Genomic DNA, 22,309 nt, shown 5'->3' with positions numbered 1-22,309 from the left:
CATCATTTACACACCTTCCAAAAGAGACAATAAAAAACAGAAGAAGGAAACGAAAAGACCAGAACACATCCTCTCCAGCAGCCTACACCCAGATAAGCAGGGATTAACCCCAGGCAAACAATCAAGCAGAAAACAACATCCTAATCAAGAAACTACCAAGGAGAAAACCCCACCCCACCAACACTGGCAGGGCAAGCCATGGTATATAAACAGGGAACAACCCCACACTCACCAGTACTGATGATGTTACCTAGTTGGGTAATGAAATGTCTGCAAGCAAACAACCAAGCTCAGAGAGCACCAAGGGCTCCACGCATATACTGTATTCCACACGCAGCAATTCCTTCTACATATCTACTGGCTCTCTAACACACAAAATATTTCAAGATGGAGAAAGACAAAATAAGAGCATATGTCCACCATTTTTTCTGCCAAGCTCATAATTCTCTGGGAAACTCTTTTCCCATCATTAGACAAACAGCCTAGGTGCATGAAGGGAATCTGTAGCTTCCAGAATGTATAATTCCTCAAAGGTCTACCGTGTGTGCACAAGCCACCACTACCATCTGATCCTATCCTGCTATATGGTTACTACTGAGCTGGAGAAGAAAATATTCAGAGACTAATTCTCACACACTGCCTTTCCCATATAAACTATGTTCCTATCTCCCCCCCCCCCCAAACCACCACTGGTCCAGCTAGCTGGAGCATAATTTGAATGGTGAAGAAGGTGCAGAGGTCTGACTCTCCTGCCAGCAGCCTAAACTGGTATTTCACTGACTGGCAAGACTGTGGTTTAAAAGGGTGAGGAGGGCATGCTTCTTCCCAATTCAGTCATTCAGAATATGGAGAAGTAGAATGAGATCTCACTGCATAAATTGGGGAGGTTTAAGTCTTGCGCTGAGACTGAATGGAGGAGGGAGGCAAGAAAAACATGTTCTAGGCTCAAGAGAGGAAAAGTGAGGAAGAGTTCTGCCCTTAGCTCACACCACTTGTTACCCAGAACCACGAAATACTCATGTGCAAAACGTCATCCTATCTTCCTCATCTTCCATGCACTCTCAGAAGGACAAAAGCTGATCTCAGTGCCAAATTGTATGCTTTGTATGGAAAATGCTCAAGGGCCACCCTATGCATCTCTAGGCAGGGCTTAGAGGACCCTTGTCTAGATCCCTGAGAACAGCCACAGTCTCTGCAGATGATACTAAGCTTAGACAACTCAGAAGTTTACTTGGTCTAAGGCTCTTCTATCTCTGCTCCTAAAGGTGGAGTAAATTAGCATTTTGTTGAAGAATGTCAACAACCTTGCTTTTAGATTGAAAGAAATTCCCCACCTTCGGCTCTGAAAAGTTCATAGATTTCAAGCACGAGCTTCTAAAAGACTGCTACATACTCAGGATAAAGTATGGCTGAAGATTGCAACCGGATCAATCAAGAGCATCTATTCTGAACTCCTGGTTTTCAGCAAATCTGCAATGGCAGAAGCCAGAGTAAATTCTCTAGAGCGGCTGGTTACAGATTGCTCAAGGAAATCTTTATGCAAAGCAGCACAGCAGATGGCAGGACTTAAATCAACATTTTCTCCTGTTCAACTTAACTATCTCCCTCCTTTCCAAAACCCAAGTCTTGTGGTAATTGCCACATACCTGACAAGGATCAGCAGGTCAGTCCTGAACACACGTTACTGAGAATAACAGAGGAAACAGGAGAGATGCCTGGATCCTGCTTAGCAAAAGGTTTCCGTTAGGTCTCTGGCTCAGTGGGCTTCAGTAAGGTTCTCACAATCAGTCCTGGAGCCGACTCTTGCTTTTGAACTGTAGTAATGCCTAGAGGCTTCTGGAGACAGAAGGGGAATGATGCTGTCATTATCTCTGAGGCTGCTACACTACAGACACAGCTTATGATGCCTGAAGAACTGGCTGCTTCACTTTCCTTCCCTCTTGTCTTTCTGGATATGGGGAGCCCCCAGTGTTGGCAGGCAGTGGAGAGTAGGATGGGCCAACTGTCCGGAAAGGTCTGTTTCCCTCTCTAATCACAATGTGTAACCCCAGTCAAGGAAGCAGAGATGAACCCCATCCTGGACAAACATCCCTGAGAAACAATCAGTCTGCTCTGTCACTTTAGCTGGCTTTTTGCCAAAGGTAAACACTACTTGTATTCTCTTCACATTTTATATATCATGCTCAGCTGAAATGCGTAGGTCAGAATAAGTAGTCAAAATTGAAGTTGACACAAGTGCATGGACATAGATACTCAACTGCCCAACTTCTATCCTCTTGTTGCTGCAGCAATTCTTCCCAGTTTGGTTCAGTTTGTTTAGTTATTCTTGCAGAGGGCAGGCTGTTGGTTATGGCAAGCAAGTATAGAAGAATGGGTGGAGATGAGACTTGGCACCCAGACTTGGCACCCACCCTTAAGCCAAAATGCTGGGCATGGGGACAATGAAATATCACAGTTGGACATCCATCACTAGGCCAAAAAGCTGAAGATTTTGAAGGTTTTGATATGCAGAATTCTGATTCATCAGAGAAAAAGGATAACACAGCCATCTGCGCTCAAGCAAAAAGATCCACCTGGGTTTCTGATCTCAGTTTTGTAGGAAACATGTCTCATTACTTTAAAACCAAGTTGGAAAGGAAGGGATTGACCACATGACAGTGACTCAATCTGCTGCCTCTCAGAAAATGCAGGACCCTTCCCTAGTGTAGACAAGGATGTAATTTCATGGTTGTCTCCTTTCAATAAATATCCCTGACTACTGAATAAGGGTACGTTTAAGCCTCATATTTTTGCCAAGTAATTCTGGTCATGCAGAATCACATGTTTTATGGAAACTGTGATCTCAACCCACCAGTGAATGCACTGCAGCTTGCTCATTGGATCAATTATCCCAACAAAAAATAGAGGAAGGTTCTAAGCCCTCATGATCTAAAAGAGCCCAGATTCACACATTGCACTGGCAGACACATTTGCTATGTGTACATCAGTGCCAACCACACTTGCCCAGTCCCACTATGTTCCTGAGCATTTGCAAATTTATATTTCCCTTTCCTGCTCTGAATATGAATGAAAAGTGGTGCAAATATGCAGCCACCACCAAATGTGCAAGCTTCTGAGCATCACAGAGGCCTTCAATAGGCTGCATGAAAGCAAAACTAGACTGAGGGCCATATTCAGTAGTAGAGTAACTGTTTACATCTAAAAAGTCTCACTTCAATCCCAGACATTTCTAGGGAGGACTGAAAAATACTGAAGGGCTACTGCTGACCTGGGTAGGCACTAAATAAGAAAAGGGAGTACACTATTTTATACCATATGAAGCAACCATCTAGGTAAAATACTGTTCTGGTAGTGTTATATTTTTTCTTTGTAATTTTCTTCTTAGGGCAATATTTAAACTTATTCTGATTTTTCTTACTGGCCATCAGCAGAAATAACGAAAACAAGCAGCAAGAACAGAGAATAGGAAAACCCAAGAGCATACCAGTTCTTTCCCCTTTACGATATTCAGGAGGCTAATAATTAAAAGAAATGTTTCTAGGGGATTAGGGACAGGTTGCTCCCTGATACATGCCACTGTGGTGGCTGCTTTTGAAAGGTTTTGGCCACCTTAGCCCAGTTTGGGTTATTCCAGATGTGCAGACCCCCTACTCAGGGTCACAACTAAGGGGGAGCAACCGGGGCATGTGCTCCGGGCGCCACACTGGTGGGGCGCCAAAATGAGCGCTGGGGGGTGCCAAAATGGGCGCGGAGTCCATGTTTGCCCTGGGTGACACAGACCCTAGTTGCGGGCCTGCCCCTATTCCCAGGATTCCCCAGCTCACGTGGATTTAACTTACAGCAGCCACCAGACAGACACATATGGGGAGGGGGCAGACTATCTCTAGGACCTTTTAGTTGACAATCCCCTGCATATATTGTGCTTTACCCATATTCCTAGTTCAGTTTACAGTGCATGATGTATCTGCAAAGCACTAAGCAAACATTAATTAGACAGCAGCATTAGTGTGCACACACACCTCCAACAACTGCAGCAACTTGACACTTGCTTGGCACTGTCCAGTCTATGCGTTCACAACTAAGCATTAGCTAATTTTTCTTCTGAATCATCACAAACCTAGCAAATAATATTAGCATTGCCAGAAAGCATTGCCCAGCTGAAGGGAGATATTGGCATGCAATGCAAAATATCTTGGCTGGCATTATGTTGCGGGATGATTAGGCTGGGAAATTTAACACCCCCCCTCCCAAAAAAAGGCAATGTCAAGCCATTGCCATCCTGCTGCTAATAAACCTACATAGTTGTGTCCAGGAGGCAAGATCAACTTTAGAGTGCCTTTCCCTTTTTATATTTGGATAAGGCTGGCTTATAATTCTTTTTTCACGATCTCTCAGTAATCTTAATTTAAAGACAACACTTGACTTCACACGTTAAACCATGGTTCATTTAACTAGGGTTGACTAAGCCAAAATGCTGGCTTAATGTATTGTTTGGCTATAAACTATGGCTTAAAATCCAAAACAGCTAAGTTCAAGGAACATGTTAAATCCAAATCAAAGAAACCACATTATATTTTGACATATATGGTGTTGGATTACCATATTTGATAATGTTTTTTTTCCTCCCCTAGTATCAATTTTAGACATGCCCTAAATTCTAAAGAGTAGGCTACACCAGTAAGATGAAGCAGAAGTTGGATTTATGGCTTGAATTCTATTCATACAGTCCTCAGTCTGGTATCAATTTTGGAACTATTTGCATACAAGACAAAAACAGAGGAATGTTACATCTTCCAAAGAAATACTTTTGGCTTTTGGCGATAACATAAATAGGGCTCCCTAACCGAACACCCTGGCAAGCCACGGCAAGGTGTGCTGACTAATACCTTAGAGCTATACGCAAAAATGGACGTATCACAAAGAAATGTTAAAATGATTGGTGGCTAGCCCTACTATATCACTATGCCTTGCTGTTTATTAGTATGGAACTTCCTGCATCTATTTTATTTGTCAAGTTCTGCAAGTGCAAAGGAGAATTTGTTGTTCAGGTTAACTGGGCTGGAAAGAAGTGACAAGCTTCCATCATCCTGGGTACACTGGACCCAGTCTGGATTGGGTCACTCTGTACCTACAATCCATCACAAGAACAATCCCAGCTACGGGAATCTGTTGCTTCCTTGGGTCAATCAGCCTCTGCTATGTTGAAGGAGGTGTGGCAGTTCCTAGTTGTTGCCAGAGACCAAAAGCTGCAATTTGTCTGATCATCTGCACCATGTCCCACAGTTTGCTTTCTTTCATCCATGATATTAAATACATTGTTAGTTGGAAAAGGGGCTACCAGACTCTGGTATATAAACTTGATATCAAAAGGAGTCTGGTAGCTCATTTTCCAACTAACAAATTTTATTAAAAAACATAAGCTTTCATGAGTTATCAGCTCACTTCATCAGATGCTTAGAGTAGCTAGACTGATGTAGGATTTAAACTGGGGAAGGTGGGGGAAAGGGAAGAGAAGACAAGTTGGTTATGCAGATGCAAGTTATGTGTGAGACGGAGTATAAGCACCTTATCAATTAACCAGTGCAATATCTTAAAAACCCATTGTGTTTGCTGAGACCTTCTGAGATGGTCTGAAACCTTTTGATACATAGATTGCATCCATAAAGTAATCTGTCACTATAGAAACCAATTCTGGAGTAGACAGATCTCAATATACCCAAATGTGTTTATTTCCCTATTAAATTGCCTCAGAGCAGCCTTCTCCATCCTCCTGCCACTCAAACGTGTTTGACTATAACTCCAGGATTTTCCATTCAGAGTTGGCTATTGTCATAAAGACAAACTCATATTAATAGGAAAGGAGTCTCAGAGGCAGAGGTCACTTCCACTTCAGTTTTACCCCACAATCTTTCAAAAGCTATGTGAAGCCAATCTGCGGTCCTCTTCATTTCCACCAGTTCTGAAATGATGCTGTGAGAAGAGGCCACTAATACTCCAAGCCGTCAGTCTTCTGTGATATTGAGAAGGCATTATGAAATAAGTCTGAGGAATGGAATGAGTGGAGTGGAATGAGTAGCCCAAGCTCTAAAGAAATGCAGACAAAACCTTCACTATTGACTTTGCTTTTTCCCAGCTTTGTAAGTGCTGGTTATAAAGTCAGAATGAATTTTGGGACTGAAGGCTACTCCCTCAGTCCTCCCTTTCAGCTTTGGTTTGGTACTTCTTTCTTTCTTTATATTAAGTTACAGATCTCCACTACAACTGAAGTAACAAACTCTGGCTTATCACAATTAAACAATTATCCTGGCAGATCATCCATCCATCCTACTCCACTTTTTATGGAAATGGAACTTACATTTTTTAAAAATTAATAGTAATTAGTAATATTTAATTTAACAGTAATTAAAACAATTTAAAAGCCATATAAGAAACAACCAGAACCCCACATGCTGATCAGCAAAACAGCAAAGAGAAAAAACCAGGCTCTTCTTAAATGTAGACAAATCAAACCATACATACTTCAAGCAGAGAATTCCAGAAATTTGGCCAAAACAGACCCTGGCCAATGTGTCTCCTTATTGCTTAGTTTTATTTGTGCATAGCAAGATCTATGAACATTTTCAGCACTTGAAACTATTTTTAAGCTAAATACAATGAGCAGACTACAATTCTGAGGAGTACCAGAACCAAGTAGAACAAACAGAAGTGAGGGAAAAAAAATTAGAATACTGTCTAACTCTTTGACATGAGCTGTGAAAAAGGAGGGATTTGCTAGAGGGCCTTACTGCAGCATGAAGCAGAAAGTCTGACATTTCCAGAGAGAGGGTAGGAACAACAATTCTGGTTCGACATGTTGCTTGTTGGAGAGGCTGGTACAGGGAGGCCTACTGTCTGCCTTTCTACATGAGTGGCTTAATATGGGGGTTGACTGACAAGCATCTAGCAATATATCTTGTGATTCCTGGCTTTACCCTATAAATTTATTTATTTATTTTATTTATAAATGTATTCACCGCCCATCTCTCCCCAACGGGGGGACTCTGGGCGGCTTACAATAAAACAAGATTAAAATATAAAACCATTACAATTAAAAATACAATAAAAATATAAATATAATAAAATCTACATGGCGAAGAGATCTTAATCAGACCTTCAGTGTGGTAGGTCCCTCCGGATCACTTCATGGCGCTAGCCATCGCCAGGTGTAATTATTTGCCCTCCCATTCCAAGCCTGCCTACAAAACCAGGTCTTTAATCTTTTGCAGAAGTCCAGGAGTGAGCGGGCTTCCTCTGGCGGAAGGATGTTCCAAAGGGCGGGAGCTACAGCAGAGAAGGCATGCTTCCGAGACCCCGCTAGATGGAATTCTTTTATAGATGGGGCCCGTAACATGCCCTCCTTGCATGACCGGATGGGGCGGGTCAATGTAATAGGGATGAGATGGTCCCTCAGATATCCTGGTCCCATGCCATGTAGGGCTTTAAAGGTGATAACCAACACCTTGAATTGAACCCGGAAGCAAACTGGGACCCAGTGGAGCTCATGCAACAAAGGTGTTATGTGTGCAAATCTTGGAGCACCCAAGATTGTCCGTGCGGCCACATTCTGGACCAGCTGTAGCTTCTGGATATTTTTCAAGGGTAGCCCCATGTATGAGTGACTGTTCGGAGGGCCTCTCGGTCCAGGAAAGGGCGTAATCGGTGCACAACTTGAAGTTGCGCAAAGGCCCTCCTGGCCACGACTGCCACCTGCTCATTGAGCAGGAGTCGTGAGTCCAAGAGGACCCCCGAGTTACACACCGGATCTGGGGCAGATGGCCTTAAAACAACCTGATACTTTGTCTGGGCAGCTTTTTTGTTATCAGAATGAGAAGCAAAATCCTCAAATCTCATATCTAAAAATGGAAGAGGAGGGAAATTAATAACAAATGAGCACAAATAAGTCAATAACATCTTTAACATACCATGAGTATTACCATTACTAAAAATACATTATTTAAAAATGCTAAAAGCTTAAGGTGAAAAATAAACTCTCTGCAAGTAAGCTGGGAAAGATGATGAAATGTATAGATGACTTCTACTTTAGCTATGTGCACAAACCTAGGAAATACAGTAAGTTTTCTCCAGTAAGACAGATTCCATCATTACCACTCTCCATAAAAATAGCACATACAATCCAAGTGTGATCGAAGGTAGGCCAAGCATTCTCGAACAGAACATGAGCAATTAACTCAAGCATTCCAATAACTTATTTCAGTGGGAAAGAGAATGTCTTGAAACTGAGAAAATATTCAGCAAATGGCACAGATACAGTATGTGTTAGAACTCTGTACAACTAGCTTCTCTACTTCCTGGACTAAAGAACTGTCCAGATAGACAGATATTTTCCTCTGAAATTATAAGAATAGCATTTGAAGCTCTGGACTGCATAAATGTAAAGCCTCATTATTCAATTTAAAGACAACAGTTTTCTACATCCTGTACCAGAATGTTCTTCCTGGCAAAGGTTTTTTAATGTACTAACTGCATCAATTTATTGCACAACACCAATAAGGTATCTAGGGACTAAGCCAACCCCTTGGCATTCAGTTGCTGTTCAGGATCTAGCAGACTCAAGGCAGAAATTGGAGTCCAATCAATGGCTGTAGCAGAAAACTCTCTCCCAGAGAGTGGAGGGACCACTAACCATTTTTCCTACTGATTATGGGTTTATCATTTCAGCATTGAATGTGCGGGTAAGGAAGTTGCTGTCTAGGTGGAGTCTTGAAGATGCAGTTAGCCCCACTTGTAAAAATTCTAATTAACCACAACAGTCTGCTATTCAAAAGTAATATTTTGTGCATTTATACCTCATCATTCCTCCAAAAGTAGAAAGTGGCATGCATGATGCTCCTGGCCAAATTTATACCCACAACAGTCTGTTGAAGTAGGCTAAGATGAAAGACAGGAACTGGCCCAAAGTCAACAAGTAAGCTTTAAGACTACACAGACATTTCAGTACGGATCTCCCTAGTCCTAGCCTAATAGTTACTCTGAGGCTTATTTCAGTTAATAAGCTCATAAAGAATAACTGAAAGCCACAACACTACCAAAACTCCAAAATGATGAGAAGTCTCCCTTTTCCAATGGAGTTCACTCATAGGTAAATAGATATGGAATGGCTGTCTTGGTTCTCATAAAGATCTACTGAGGCCAGGAGACAAATCTTTGGGGAAAAGGACTCCCAAGACCAAGTCAGACATGGTGGCTCCAGGGATGACTCTAAGCCCATTTTAAACATTCCTATTTGTAGGAAAGGGAAAACAAGGGGCTGGAATGAAAAACTCTTGTTATTTTTGCAGCAAGTGTTCACAGCCAGGTTATTTTGTTCAGGATGTTTGTTCTTGCAAAACCTAGCAGAAATCTCTGTTACAATAATATATTTCCTATGTTTCCCCACAATCCAGATAATGTTCATAGTATTATACCTGAAGCTCTGCTGTTTCTTCCCCTGAGGCCAATTCTTAGAGCCCAGGTTTATTAGGGCACCAACAATTTCCCAGAAATATTAGCAGGGACTGAGAGAACAGAGAGGCTCCAGACACTAAAAGCAGCCTGGTTCATTACTCAAGCAGTTCCTTCCTAGGTAGGAATGTTGATGAAAAGCATCTCTAGACCTTTCTGAGTAGGCTTTTCTACCTCAGTAGAAAAACTCTCTGCTGCTGTACAGAATCCAGGCAATGTTCTCCCAAATCAGCACAGCTGCTACGGTCTGAGGAGCTACAGATTCTTCTACCAGTTGGTACTTTTGGTGCAGGGAAGCAGTACTGAGGAAAACTATTGACGGATAATTCTTTTCTTTTGCTTTGCTATTTTTATTGCAATTGTGAGGACCGTATAGACCAAACTATAGATACGCAGTTTCATTTTCTCTTTTAGAAATTAGTTCTCATTAATCTAATGCGTTTTGGATCTCATCCCTGTCAGTTAACAGGATCATTGGCCGAGCCTCTGGGAATGGGTTGTGTACAAAATAAGTAAGTTAGTAAGTAAGTAGTACCCCAAACACATCTGAAGAGCATGAAGCAAGGGAAGCTGCCTTCAAAGATGAGGGAGGGAGGGGGAGTGACAAAAACATGTTGCAACACAAGCACAAGAGGGTGAAGCTTGTATGGTAATGTCACAATGTACATATTGCTATTTTGGCACCACTGTGGTTAGGAACACAGGCTGGGGTGGCGCAGAGTGGTAGGCAGCAGTATTGCAACCAAAACTCTCCCCACGACCCAGGTTCGATCCCAGTGGAAGCCAGATTCTTGGGTAGCCGGCTCAGGTTGACTCAGCCTTCCGTCCTTCCGAGGTTGGTAAAAGAATACCCAACTTGCTGGGGAAGGTGATGACTGGGGGAGGCCATGGCAAACCACCCCGCTCTATAGTCTGCCAAGAAAACGTCATGAAAGTGGCATCCCCCCAAAGGGTCAGAAATGACTCAGTGCTTGCACAGGGGACCTTTTACCTTTCACATGGTTAGGAACAGATGCCTACGGATGCTTCTTTTCTAAATTTTTGAACTGCATATAGTAGTTTGACAAACATTCAAATCATTAAAAAGATATTTACAAGCTATCCCATACCAAAATCATATCTGAGCGGCTGGCAAAAATGAGTTAAAATGAATAATAAAGGAAACCACAATAGGACTCAGTGTATCTTAGCACTTCAAGCAGAGGATAAAAAATACGTTAACAGGTATTTAACAGGCAAAATATTTTTTTAAAAAGATCCAGCATTAAAGAAAATATTTTTCTAGCACCAAACTGACATTAAATTTACCTAGGAATGATACTTTGTAACTAGGAAGCTACCACTGAAAACAAAGAGTCCACAGACACATTTAGAAAGTTCAGAAAATGACTGCAAAGTTCAACGGATACATGTGGTGCCCTATTCTTAAACAATAAAGTCCATTAAAGGGTAACAAGCATTCAGGCTATCCTTTTGATATAATAAATGGTTAAGGGACGTGGTGGCACTGCGGGTTAAATGGTACACCATATTAAATATACAAGTATATTTAACCAGCACTCTACTTTGGGGGGCAGGAACAGATTCAAAGTCAAGGAAGGAAGGACACTCAATTCCAGTCTGCTGCTTTGCACCATTTGGGGATTAGTTCCCATATTATTTATTTCATATTCCCATATTATCTTTCACTTGCCTTAATTTTTAACAATCCCAAAGGGGGAATACAATTCATCTGAACATTTTAAAAAGCTTAATTCAGTCTGTGGTCAGAGATTATCTTGACACAACAGTGTCAAGATAATCAGTCACAACAGTGCAAGATAATCAAAGTCATGGTTGAATAGATAGGCTTAAGTGACACCAGAAGCTTACTAATCCTGGACCCTCTCCACCACCACTGCACAGGAAGAGGGGGATTTCAGAACTGGGGTATTGAATCAATTTGTGAAGTAGTAAACCATGAACATATTTTGCCTCTTCTACATTCCCCATCAACAATTGTTTTGCACTGGAAGTCTTCTTTGGATGCTCACACATGTTCCAGGGTCATTTTGCTTTTGACCTAATTTGACTGTCTGGTGATTAAAATCTTCTTTGGAAGACCTATTCAGAATGCCCCATCTTTGGAAGGGAAGTAGATGTCCCTTAAAAAATGGCTGAAAACCCAAGTCTCCTGGGGAGTGCAGAAATTTTTATAGGATTGGATAGATTTTAATCTTTGATGCATGGTTCTGGTCTTTTGAGTTTTCCTGGCTTTGTTTTTGAATTAAGTTATTCATTGGATTTATATCCTACCTTTCCCCCAACAGTACAAGGGAGTATACATAACTCCATCTCTTCCAATATTTCCTAACAACCATCACTTTGTGAAGCAAGTTGGGCAGATAGACTAGGACTGGCTCAAAGTCACCCAGCAAGTTTGCATGGCTAAACGTGGCCTTAAGCACAGGTCACCTTGAACCTAATTCAATCACTTAAGATGTATTGTAGGCTGCTTTGTGAACTAGGGCATAGGAGGATATCAATATTTTTAATCATCATCACCACAGCATAAAGTAATGATACCTATTAGCATTTTATATTAAACCTCTCCCATCACTGCATCATTTTAACTCACTCATAATTTTATCACAAACAGTACCTTATCCAATAGAGGCACAGTTTTTTCTGCTACACTATTTCAGCAACAACTCTGATGAACCCTATTACAATGATACTTGGGTTTGTGAGGCTTGATCAAAGCCTCCCCTTTTATTTATTTATTTAGGTAGGAAGTTAAAAGTCGTGTAGTGCATTCCAGTTGCTTTTAGTGATGGGAGGGTGTAATCTGCTTCAAAATCTCTTGTTGAAATCATCAGGAACATAAGTACCCAGTTCTGGTCAGAGATTGCTCTTCCCCAGCTGCAGCTACCCTCTAGCCCTGCTCACAGACAGGGCTGGCCCAGTCTCTAAGCTATCTTCACTCAAGAGATCTGATCAACAGACAGGCATGCACATCAGCAACGTATCATGTTTGGCTGTGGAATTTGCTTTTTCATTTATAGTTTGAAGTACTCTTTCTTTACTGCACTTTGCCTTTCCTCCAGCCCCTACCTTGGCCTCTGGTGATGGTGACACTGCAGCTTTCAAGCAGCTCAAGAGGTGGTCTTTTGGCTGTTTTTGCTAACTCATGAAAGTACCACTTATAACTTGTGGCTTAGTTCCAGGGAGGTTGGCACTATCCCAATGTATTTCCACATCATTCTTCCTAATGCAACAGTCTCAGGCTTAAACCTCTCTGCTTTTTTAGCATTATATCCTTTTTAATGTTTTTTTTTAATGTATGGCAACTAAATCTTGCTTCAACCTGGTAATAGGAATAGCAGCTTCTATTGCACCTGAAAAGAGACAAACTAGCTTATAGGTTCAAGGCAGGCCTGAAGAACAAAGTATGCAGCTGCATCCTTGCTGAGATACAAGGCTCAGTAGAATGGCAATGGCCAGGGACTTCAGAAAACGATGAGACTAATTCTGTTTTCTTCTGTCTTTCCTATCTCTCAGTAAGAATATTGAGAATTAGAACATCTATTGGTAGGTGAGCCTGCTAACTAATTTTCACTTCCCCATGATTTATTTCCCTGTGCTTTTTTCTTCTGTTGTACACATAACACAAACTTAATAATCTTTTGCACTTTATTCATCTGAGCTACTTCCTTCCTGTTGCATGGAAGCTGGACATTGAGTACCTTGACTCATGTAGTTACCATGTCAATATAAAATGAAATCCTGGCTACTGGAAGGCACTTTTTAAAAGCCTCACTTTGGCCACAGCAGTGTGTCCTGTTCTCCGGCAACCCAGCATTCCCCTCTAGAGCCCTGTCACGCTTCCAGGTGCTTCTGGCTTCTCTGGACAGAAGCACTGATTGTATTCTGAGCAACATTTGGTGTCTTTCCTCCTTTAAAGCCTGCCAAGAAGCAACCCAGCTGAGTCTTCATCTCTGCTTGCCTGCTTGATTCAATCCTATGTAGGTTCCAGAAAAAGAGAAAGAAGAGCTGTTGTTTTTTTTCCAAAAATGGAAAAACAGAGCAACAAGCTCAGCTCACAAGCAGACCCTCAGAGAGCTGTCAACGTGCAGCTCCAAAAAGCACGCTCTGTTCCAGGCACCTTAGCAAGCACAGAGAGTATAGGCAGTCCTTATCACTTCATTAAATGCTTAACAGTGCAAGATCCTGCTGCCCCTGTGGCAGCTGCGCAAATCCATAAATCTGTATTCCTGCCAAGTATCAGAGTAAGGTCTACATAGTTCCTCTTAAGTTGTAAGCCATTTTCCTTCCCTTGGAACAGGAAGGAAACATGAAGAGTTCAGATCTCAAGGCAAGGATAGTAGTCCACTAAGTTAGAAAGCAGCTTGGCTGCGATGGCTCTCCATTCATTTGGAATGCCTCTCCTGCCCCTTTGCCTCTTAGAAATGCTGAAGGACTACAACCTTTCTGTGGACAGCAGGAGCTTTAATATTAGATTAAAATAAGGTAGTAAAGTTAGGACTACCAACTGGCGTTTCTGCTTCCTCAAGCAAAAGGACCTTGAGTAGATAGATTACAGCAGAGTTTCTCAACCTTGGCAGCTTAAAGATGTGTGGACTTCAACATAGCTGGCTGGGGAATTCTGGGAGTTGAAGTCCACACATCTTCAAGCTGCCAAGGTTGAGAAACACTGAATTACAGGATCCCCTCTATGTCAGGGGGTTGAAATATGTAAGGTCCACTGAGTGCTTCTGCACAGTCCATGAGAACTGAAAAATTGATGGTGCTGCTGCAGCCCAAACCCTGCTGGAGCACTGCCTTGCCTTGCGCACAGGTGTTGCACCAACATATGACTGCCATGGGGGCATGCCAGGGTAACACACCTTTGGTCCATGCTTCTTGGTGTCAGGGTGTGTGTGCAGAACATGTTGAGGTACAGGACCACAGACAGATCAGAAACTGCAGCCATGGCAATACAGTATTTTTCTGGGCTACAGAACGCAACTGGTTTTTGCTTTTGTTAACCATCAATAATGTCATGTTAATTTAAATATGGATTATTTAATAAATTATTATTTAAAATTATTTAATTAACGTTTGTTGCATTTTTCCATCTGTATGAATACAGCCCACCAATTAGCACATTTTATGTAATGTGACCCCTGCATTCATTTGCATCTGAGACTCCTGCTCTGTAAGCCGTCCCATCTCTGTGTTCTCATGGCTGTATTAAATTTGGCCCGAAGGTCACATGCAAGTCTCTGATCACAGGTTCTCTAGAGGCAACCAGAAGCAACGGGTGATCTTGTTGGCTAATGAGAAAGGGCTGGGGTTGTGCATGGTTTTCTTCATTTACATTGTGAGGCAGTTTAGGTAACCAGCCTCTTTGCATTGCAAGCATTCAGTCTTTCTGAAGATAAGATGCTGCTGGAGGTAAAAGTAAGGACCAAAGCAACATGTGTCTTGCTTTCAGTCACAGACTGATGGGTCAGGAGGGCCTTAAATCTGACCCAGAAAGGCAGGTCTTATGGATACCCACAAGTGTTTGTCCAAATGAACCATTCAGCTCCTGGGCATACACTGGAAGCTACCATGAGGCAGGGGGCCAGGAAAGCCTGAACCTACAAGGTCAAAGTGGGTCTTAGTCCTGACACTTGCTAAGTTTTTATACTGTAAAATTATTCAAATTCTCTCTTAGAGGTCCCAATTGCCTTATACAGCATTGAGTCAGGTTACTGCTCCATGGTGCTCAGCACCAACTGGCAGCAGCTTTCTGGGGTTTCAGCCTGTGATCTTTCTCAGCCTTATCAACAGAGATTGGGAGCTGAACCTGGAATCTTTTGTTATATGAAGGATGTACTTCATCTTGAGCTATGGCTCCTCCCCTAGATTCTAATGTAAACTTTGATTACCATAGTCGACCATTCACCAGTAAGAAGCAGGGCCTTTGATAAAAAATGACATTTGGCCTAGTTACCAAACGCTGTTTGTCATGAACTAAGACATCACAGTGCCTACAATAAGATCAAAGCAAGATTAAAAGACCAAAACAGGTTCCTGGCCCTAGCACGTCAATGTTCAATCCATTGTTTCTCAACCTTGGCAAACTACCCAGAGTCATTTGTCAAGATGGGCAGTGAAGAAATGCGATAAATAAATAAAAACTTTAAGGTATGTGGACTTCAGTTCCCAGAATTCCCCAGCCAGCCATGCTGGCTGAGGAATTCTGGGAACTGAAGTCCACGTATCTTAAAGTTGCTAAGGTTGAAAAACACTGGTTCAGTCATTGCAAGGCCAACACTGAAGAGCCTGACTATTTCACAGCATTTGGCATTTGACATCAGCCACAAAGGCTGACCACATCCAGACTTGGCTTCCTTATTTCTTTCTTTGCTTAATGAAAAGCATTCCTGACACAGGATGGTCAACTTTTGAGAAGAAAGGGAATGCAAATTTATCTCCATGTTTTCATCTACACATATTGTAAATCTACACATATTGTAAATTTATTTCAGCACTCCCAAGAGTGCTGGGATGTTTGCAGGGTTGCAGGGTTATTGTGGGGAAAATTGGAAGAAGAAATGTTATGTATACTAGCTTGAGCTCCCAGAAGAAAGGCAAAGTATTAATAAAATAAAACAAAGTAAAATAAAAGTAGCATCCAGGATAAAATCCTCTCATTTGACTAACTGATGTAATCCCAGTCTGCTTAAACTAATAATAAAAAACTACTTGATGCTGACTCTGCCCATTGGTCCATCCAGACCCATTGATAGGCAGCAGCTTCCAAGGTCACAGAGCAAGCTTTCTATAACCTTGCATCTGAAAAACCAGGAGCTGTTTTTTAGGTTTCTTAGCGAACCCAGGAATAACTCCCAACTGGGTCCAACACTGATCTATTTCTAGGGCGGTGATTGACTGACTCCTAAATTAATGGCATTGGATTGGGTTCCATTTGCATTATCGAATTCTTATGACAGCCTTCCCTATCCTGTTGCTCTCTGGCTGTTCTGAACTTCACAATTATCACCAGCTTGTATGATTCCCTATACTATCTGAGAATGATGTGGGTTACAGCCCAAACATATCTGGAGGTGTCAGACCTTCAAGGCAGACTTGGTCAGGAGACAAACGCATAAGGAGTACTGGAACTCTATTGGGGTAGAGTATAACAACAGAATCTTGAAAACCAAAGTTTGCCCCCTTTTATATCAAACAGAATCAAAACAGGGTTATCTTGAGTTATTTCTCATCCTTTCTTCTTTTCCAGGACTAAGCTGATGTCTCCTTATCTATTCTTGCATTCTTTCTCCAAGATCATCTTTGTATCCCTCTACAGGAGGGTGCCAGTTTGAGAAAACCTATCTGAGGAGTATGAAGAGTACAGAAGGCCAGTAGATCCATGGTAAACGACTGGGTATCATTAGTTTCCACAACATTACAGCAACACCACTCCTGAGGTCAGAAACTGGCCCTAAACTGGTTGGGCTGGTTGGGTGTCAAATGTGAACAAGGAGTCTGAAGGCTAGATTTGGAAAAGCATGTTAGTCTCTCAATTGTCCTTCTCATTACATTGCCTAAATGTGTTTTCTTAGAGTAGTTATTTAGAAGGTACTGAGTCCTACTCTCTGCTCAATGCAGAAATACAACTAAAAACAATTCTGATAGGTGGCTGCCCAGCCCCTGGTGAGCTCTTTAAAAAAGGTGAACCTGCCACTTTCCTGGTTCCACTATTGGATTGTTCTTACCAGTATTTTCTGAATATTCTGGAATCTACTTTCCTCCCATTTAAGATTATTACTTGCAGATGACAGAAAACACATTTGGATGACTCTACTTCAAGTACAGTACTTGAAGTGTTTGGCCATAACATCCCTTCCCAAGTCTTCTGTTCTTACAGCTTACCAGAACCTCTTCCCCAGTCTTTCCCTATAGAAGGTAATTTCCAGTCCCATTAATCATCCTTCTTGTTCTTTGAACCTATTCCAAATTCAGTCCTTTTGATTGAACCTTTTTGAACATGATGCTCAGATGTGGGCACAATACAGTACCAGATAGAATAGAACAAGAACTTCCCCTGATTTCAAAGTATACTTCCACTGATGCAGCCTAAAACTGTATCTCTTCTTCTGTAGCCAAATCACACTGTTAATGCATATTCAGACTGATGGAGGTTGCAGTACTTATTGCTGGCATAACATTTTGTTACACACCTGATGATTACCACAAAAGAGGGTGAAATTCTGGGAATGTTTGTTGGGGTGGGGGGAGACAGTCAAATATATTTAAAGTGAAGGGTCTGTTAAAGAGTACAGGAATTGACCTACTGCCACAATCCTGAAAAGTACGTCAGTAAAGAAAGGAAAGAAACAACTGCTTGCAGTTCAAGAATTAGAATTAGAATGACCATTACTCCAGTCAACAGCAGCATCCTTTACCACTTTTATTTATCAAATTTGTATAGCCACCCATCTCACAGAAAAGTGACTCTGGGCAGCTTACAACAATCCTGTCTACCATCAGGCCAGAAAAGCCATGTATATTATCCATCAGTGAAGTTGCCATGGCATCATTTACAAGCAGAGCAATGCTGCTGCTGGGTAACAGTGTACTCCCTATACCACAATACATAGATTCCCAGGCGCTTAGGGTTCCCTCTCCCTTCTTCTGCAACTAACAGCTACTCTCCTTTCATTCCAAACCATCACACAAAAGACTCTCGTAGCACCATAATGCAGCTTCTTGCTGCGTGAAAGGAAAGATCACTGGACTGCTGCACTGGAGAGATTTCTTTTTCATCAGAGGCCTGTTAAAGTACAGACTGACATCTTAGGGCAACTGAGAGGACACTGGCATCCCTTTCCCTTTTCCCTTCCTGGGAATCCCTAGACCACAGGAATTGGTATGTTTTAAAAGTTTCTGGTACTCAGGAGAAAGCTTTAAACTGTGCAGGTGGTATTTCTTAATCGACTAAGCCATGGTGGCTGGTAGAAGGGCCCTACAATTTTGTAAGACACACGGTATTCCCACTGGTATGCTCATCACATGCTAAATTTTGGCCTTTTGGTGTTATCATCTGCAATTACTTATTTTCTAACAAGGAATAAAACCAGTGCCTTCCAGATGTGTTAGGACTTCAACTCATATAATTCCTTGGAAAGACTGGCCAAATTCTACAAGGCTATTATATTATATGGCCAGTTTGTCCTCTCTTCAAAAGGAGGGGTACATGGAAATACTGTATGGCTTTGGGACATGCTGATATCTACTTCCTTCCAAGTACATGAATCTGAAGGAATCCATGTGGTTCTAGCTCAAAGAGAAGTGATAAGTGCCTCCTAGTTAATTTTATTGAACTCCTAAAGAGAAACAAGCATGGAAAGCAGACAGAAGAGTGTCACAGAAAGTCAGCAGGAAAAAATAGACTGATGCTCTGACAGTAATGATCTTCCCTACCCACTGCTTCTGAGAAAGCTGTTGAACACTAAAGGGGGTCTTTATTTCCAACATGTTCCTCACCCACAGTCCAGATGCTGCCCCACTGTTAGTAGCCAGAGAATCTCTTGATTCATGCTCTTATATTGAATTCCTGAAGCTATGAAAATCATGGAGATAATAGGCAAACTGCCTTTGTTCAGTACAAGAGCACCTGTTTTCCAAGCAGCAGATCCTATGTTTAGTTCTTTACTTTTTGGATTGAAAGGAGCAGGTAGCAATTGTGAGAAAAATCCCTGCTGGTGCCACAGAGAAATAGCCTAAGCTGAGATGAAATGCATTCTTTTCCCCAGAAAAGCAGTGCACAAGAAATTTCACCACATGCTTCAACATCCACCAGCACACACATTTATTCTATGTTTCACAGAATCACCGAATTACATTCTTGTGGTTTATGATCTTAACTTCTGGGCTGTGAATCACTGTACTGTAAAGACACGTAAAATCTTCTGTTAATGAAGCGTTTTGTGTTTGCAATGACTGGCTTTGGGTGATCCTTGCCCAAATCAAAAACCTGCCTGTTCGGAGTATTTGGGTCTGTTTTGTTCCACACAGAAGTGTGTGTGTGGGGGGGGGGGGACAACAGGGAAAAAGCTAAGGATACTAGCACACGGGGGGGGAGGGGAGGCTCTGAGAAGATGAGGGGGTGGACAGGCTTATGGAATATGCCATGCCACAGCATCAGTGGCTGAGGAGAGGAAATGAAGCCACTGGGAAGATTGGAAGGCAGGTGGGGTGATGGGACAGATGCACTGGCAGATCGGCAGTGGCAGCAGCTGAGGAAAGGGAGAGGAGGGGAGGTGGTGTGAAGGAGACAGCCTGGTGGCATTCACTACACTGAGAGCTCTGGAGGAAGAAAAGGGGCAAATGTGCACCTCCCTTGCCCCACTTATCCCATCTGGATTTTGTTTCCTCCAAAACCCCAAATAACCCAACATTCCGGATTTCAATCCTGCTGAACCATGGCTGTCTTGAAACAGTTCAGCAGAAACTTCAGAACGTGCTGCTTTATTGTGATGTACAAAACCAAACTTTGGGCATGTTCCCACTGTAGTGGTAAAGACAGGTGAAACTCCTTTAATTCTTTGGTGCTGTACTAAAGGCCCTTCCTCACTTCCATTTAGCCATCGCATTAACATGGCCTGGCCGCATCTCTTTTCTGCCTTGTCCCCATTACTTTGCCTTCATCTTGCCTCCAGCCCATGAGTGAGACTGGCTTAAGTCATCCTCACCCGTACTGGTCTTGAAATGTGGTTTTCCCTTTTTTCCCAACAATACCCAAGGAAAGCCTCAAGGTGTATACACTCTGTTAGGCTTCATCGCCTTTTAACTTGGAGAGAAGTGATTTGAAATACAACAATAGAAGCAGGATGGAGATCAGCAATGGGGACAACAGTTTTCTGCATATAACTAAAACAGATAGAAAACCTGTGTCTGGATTATAATATTATAAATGGTTGACAGAGACCTCAGGTGACATGTGGTGTGACTTGTAAAATCAGTCAGTCAATCTCTGTGCCCTGAAAACAAGATGCAATGAAGAAACTTTCTGCTTTGTATCATCTCCCTCCTCGGCATGTCACTGGGTGATTTTATTTAGGTGAAAAATACCAGTAACACCACCCACAGACTGAAGCAGTATACTTAAGCCAGGCCTCTCTGCTAGCACCTTTTCTTCCTTTCGGAGAAAGATTCCAGATATATCTGGTCTAGCTGCCAATAGTAATTGTGATGCAACTGCCCTCAGAGCTTACTCAAAGGTACAATTTTTATCATAAATTAATGTATACTAAGGTGGAGTCAAGATATATGGAAGCTGCAACGTAGACTGAAGATTTAGCAAATATGATACATACCACGCATACAAATATTTGGTGGCAAAAAGGGGCTGTATTGTCATTTGGAAAGTGTTGTTCTACAGCTCCCCATCTACTTTGCACATAGTGGCAAGATCTCTTTTTTCAGAAGTACCTCAGTGATCATCTTAACATTTCCAATGGATGTTAGGGCCCTTGCAAATGTTTTTTTTAAAAAACCAACAATACATTGCTCCCACTTTCCTGTTGGAGTTATTTTCACCTGGAGGATACAGGAGCTGCACTGGACCCACCCAAGGGCCCAGCATTCTGTTTCCAACTCTGCCCAGTCAGGTGCCCTCCAACAACCCAAGTAGGGCATGATCACCCAAGGGCTCTCCTGTTCAGTCGGGGTTTATTTATTTATTTGGGGGCCAGTCTAGCAAAAGGGTCCTCCCTGCTTGCTCTCAGTGACTTGACTGTGCCAAACCGACTGACTCAGTAATGATTGAGGCCTCCCCACCTCGGCCTAACCTTCCCGGATCGTGCACCGGGGTACTCAGAGAAGAATGGGGAGTGCGAAAAGGCATCTTCTCTGACTAAGGAGGTGGGAATCCAACCGGCCCCTTGAGCAGCCGCCGAGCCGTCATTCCTTCGTCACCAGAAGTATAGTTATTGGGCAAGGCATTCTCCCCTTCTGCAAACCCCGGGGATCTCGAGCGCTGCTCCCCATCCTCGGATGGGCGGGAAAGGCTCCCGCGCGCGGCCAGGGGACAAGGCTGGAAGGCTTGGCTCCCTACCTGCAGGAGGACAGCTCAGCTCTCGGGGGTTCGCTCCATCCAACCGCGGCTACCGAGGGACCATCTTCAAATTGCTGACTGCGCACTGGGACACTTTTTCCGTCTTTTTGCTGGCAGCGCCCTTTCCAGGCCAACTGCACCTACGCCGGCTACGCCTCTCCAGGAAACCTGGTCTGCCTCGCCAGGCTGTAAAAAGCACCCCGTGGCACCACAACAAACCAACTCAGCAAGCCAAGGGATCGTCTGCGAATTACCAGCACCATGCAAAGGGCAGCACCAGTTAGAAAGGGGAGGGGGAGCCCCCCCGTCCTCCTGCCCCACCCACCTCCGCTACTGGGCTCGCTCGGCTTGCCGGGACCGCCCACATCCCCCCTGCACGGCGATGCATGATGTTCCTTTGCTCGCCCGGGCCAAGGGCTTTTCAGAGTCCCCTCAGCGCTATGTCACAAAGAGGTTGAACTTTCCATCCGCGAAGGAAACATTCGCTCAGCGAGGCTTCGAAGAGGGACCTTCCGTTCCGCCTCCGCCCCTCCCTTCCGTAACACTGCAGCAGAAAACCGGCCCCCGAGCTTCCTTGCCTCTCCAGAATGCCCGGGGAAGGGACTATCCCCAAATTATCAACCCAACCAGATTATGTTGAGGGATTTAAAGAGGGAGAAAGGGAGAGGGTATCGCGGAGGACCACTCTTTGGGAATGGCGAGCAGCTTGTTTTC

At 42.9% G+C, this 22,309-nt stretch overlaps 1 protein-coding gene across 3 annotated transcripts in view; it reads right to left on the bottom strand.

Annotated features, from left to right (window-relative positions):
- The window catches only part of TMEM63C (transmembrane protein 63C), a 73,140-nt gene extending 51,197 nt beyond the window's left edge, over positions 1-21,943 (bottom strand). For 2 of the 3 annotated variants that reach the window (XM_063290155.1, XM_063290156.1), the window contains exon 1: positions 21,596-21,943. The gene's annotated coding sequence lies outside the window, so the exon portion shown is untranslated. The remainder of the gene's footprint in view (positions 1-21,595) is intronic. The other variant, XM_063290157.1, reaches the window with a different exon arrangement.
- Between the last annotated feature and the right edge of the window lie 366 nt (positions 21,944-22,309).

This window comes from Candoia aspera, chromosome 1 (genome assembly GCF_035149785.1).
Source record: "Candoia aspera isolate rCanAsp1 chromosome 1, rCanAsp1.hap2, whole genome shotgun sequence".
Taxonomy (NCBI): Eukaryota; Metazoa; Chordata; class Lepidosauria; order Squamata; family Boidae; genus Candoia; species Candoia aspera.
This window is presented reverse-complemented; position numbering and strand designations above follow the sequence as displayed.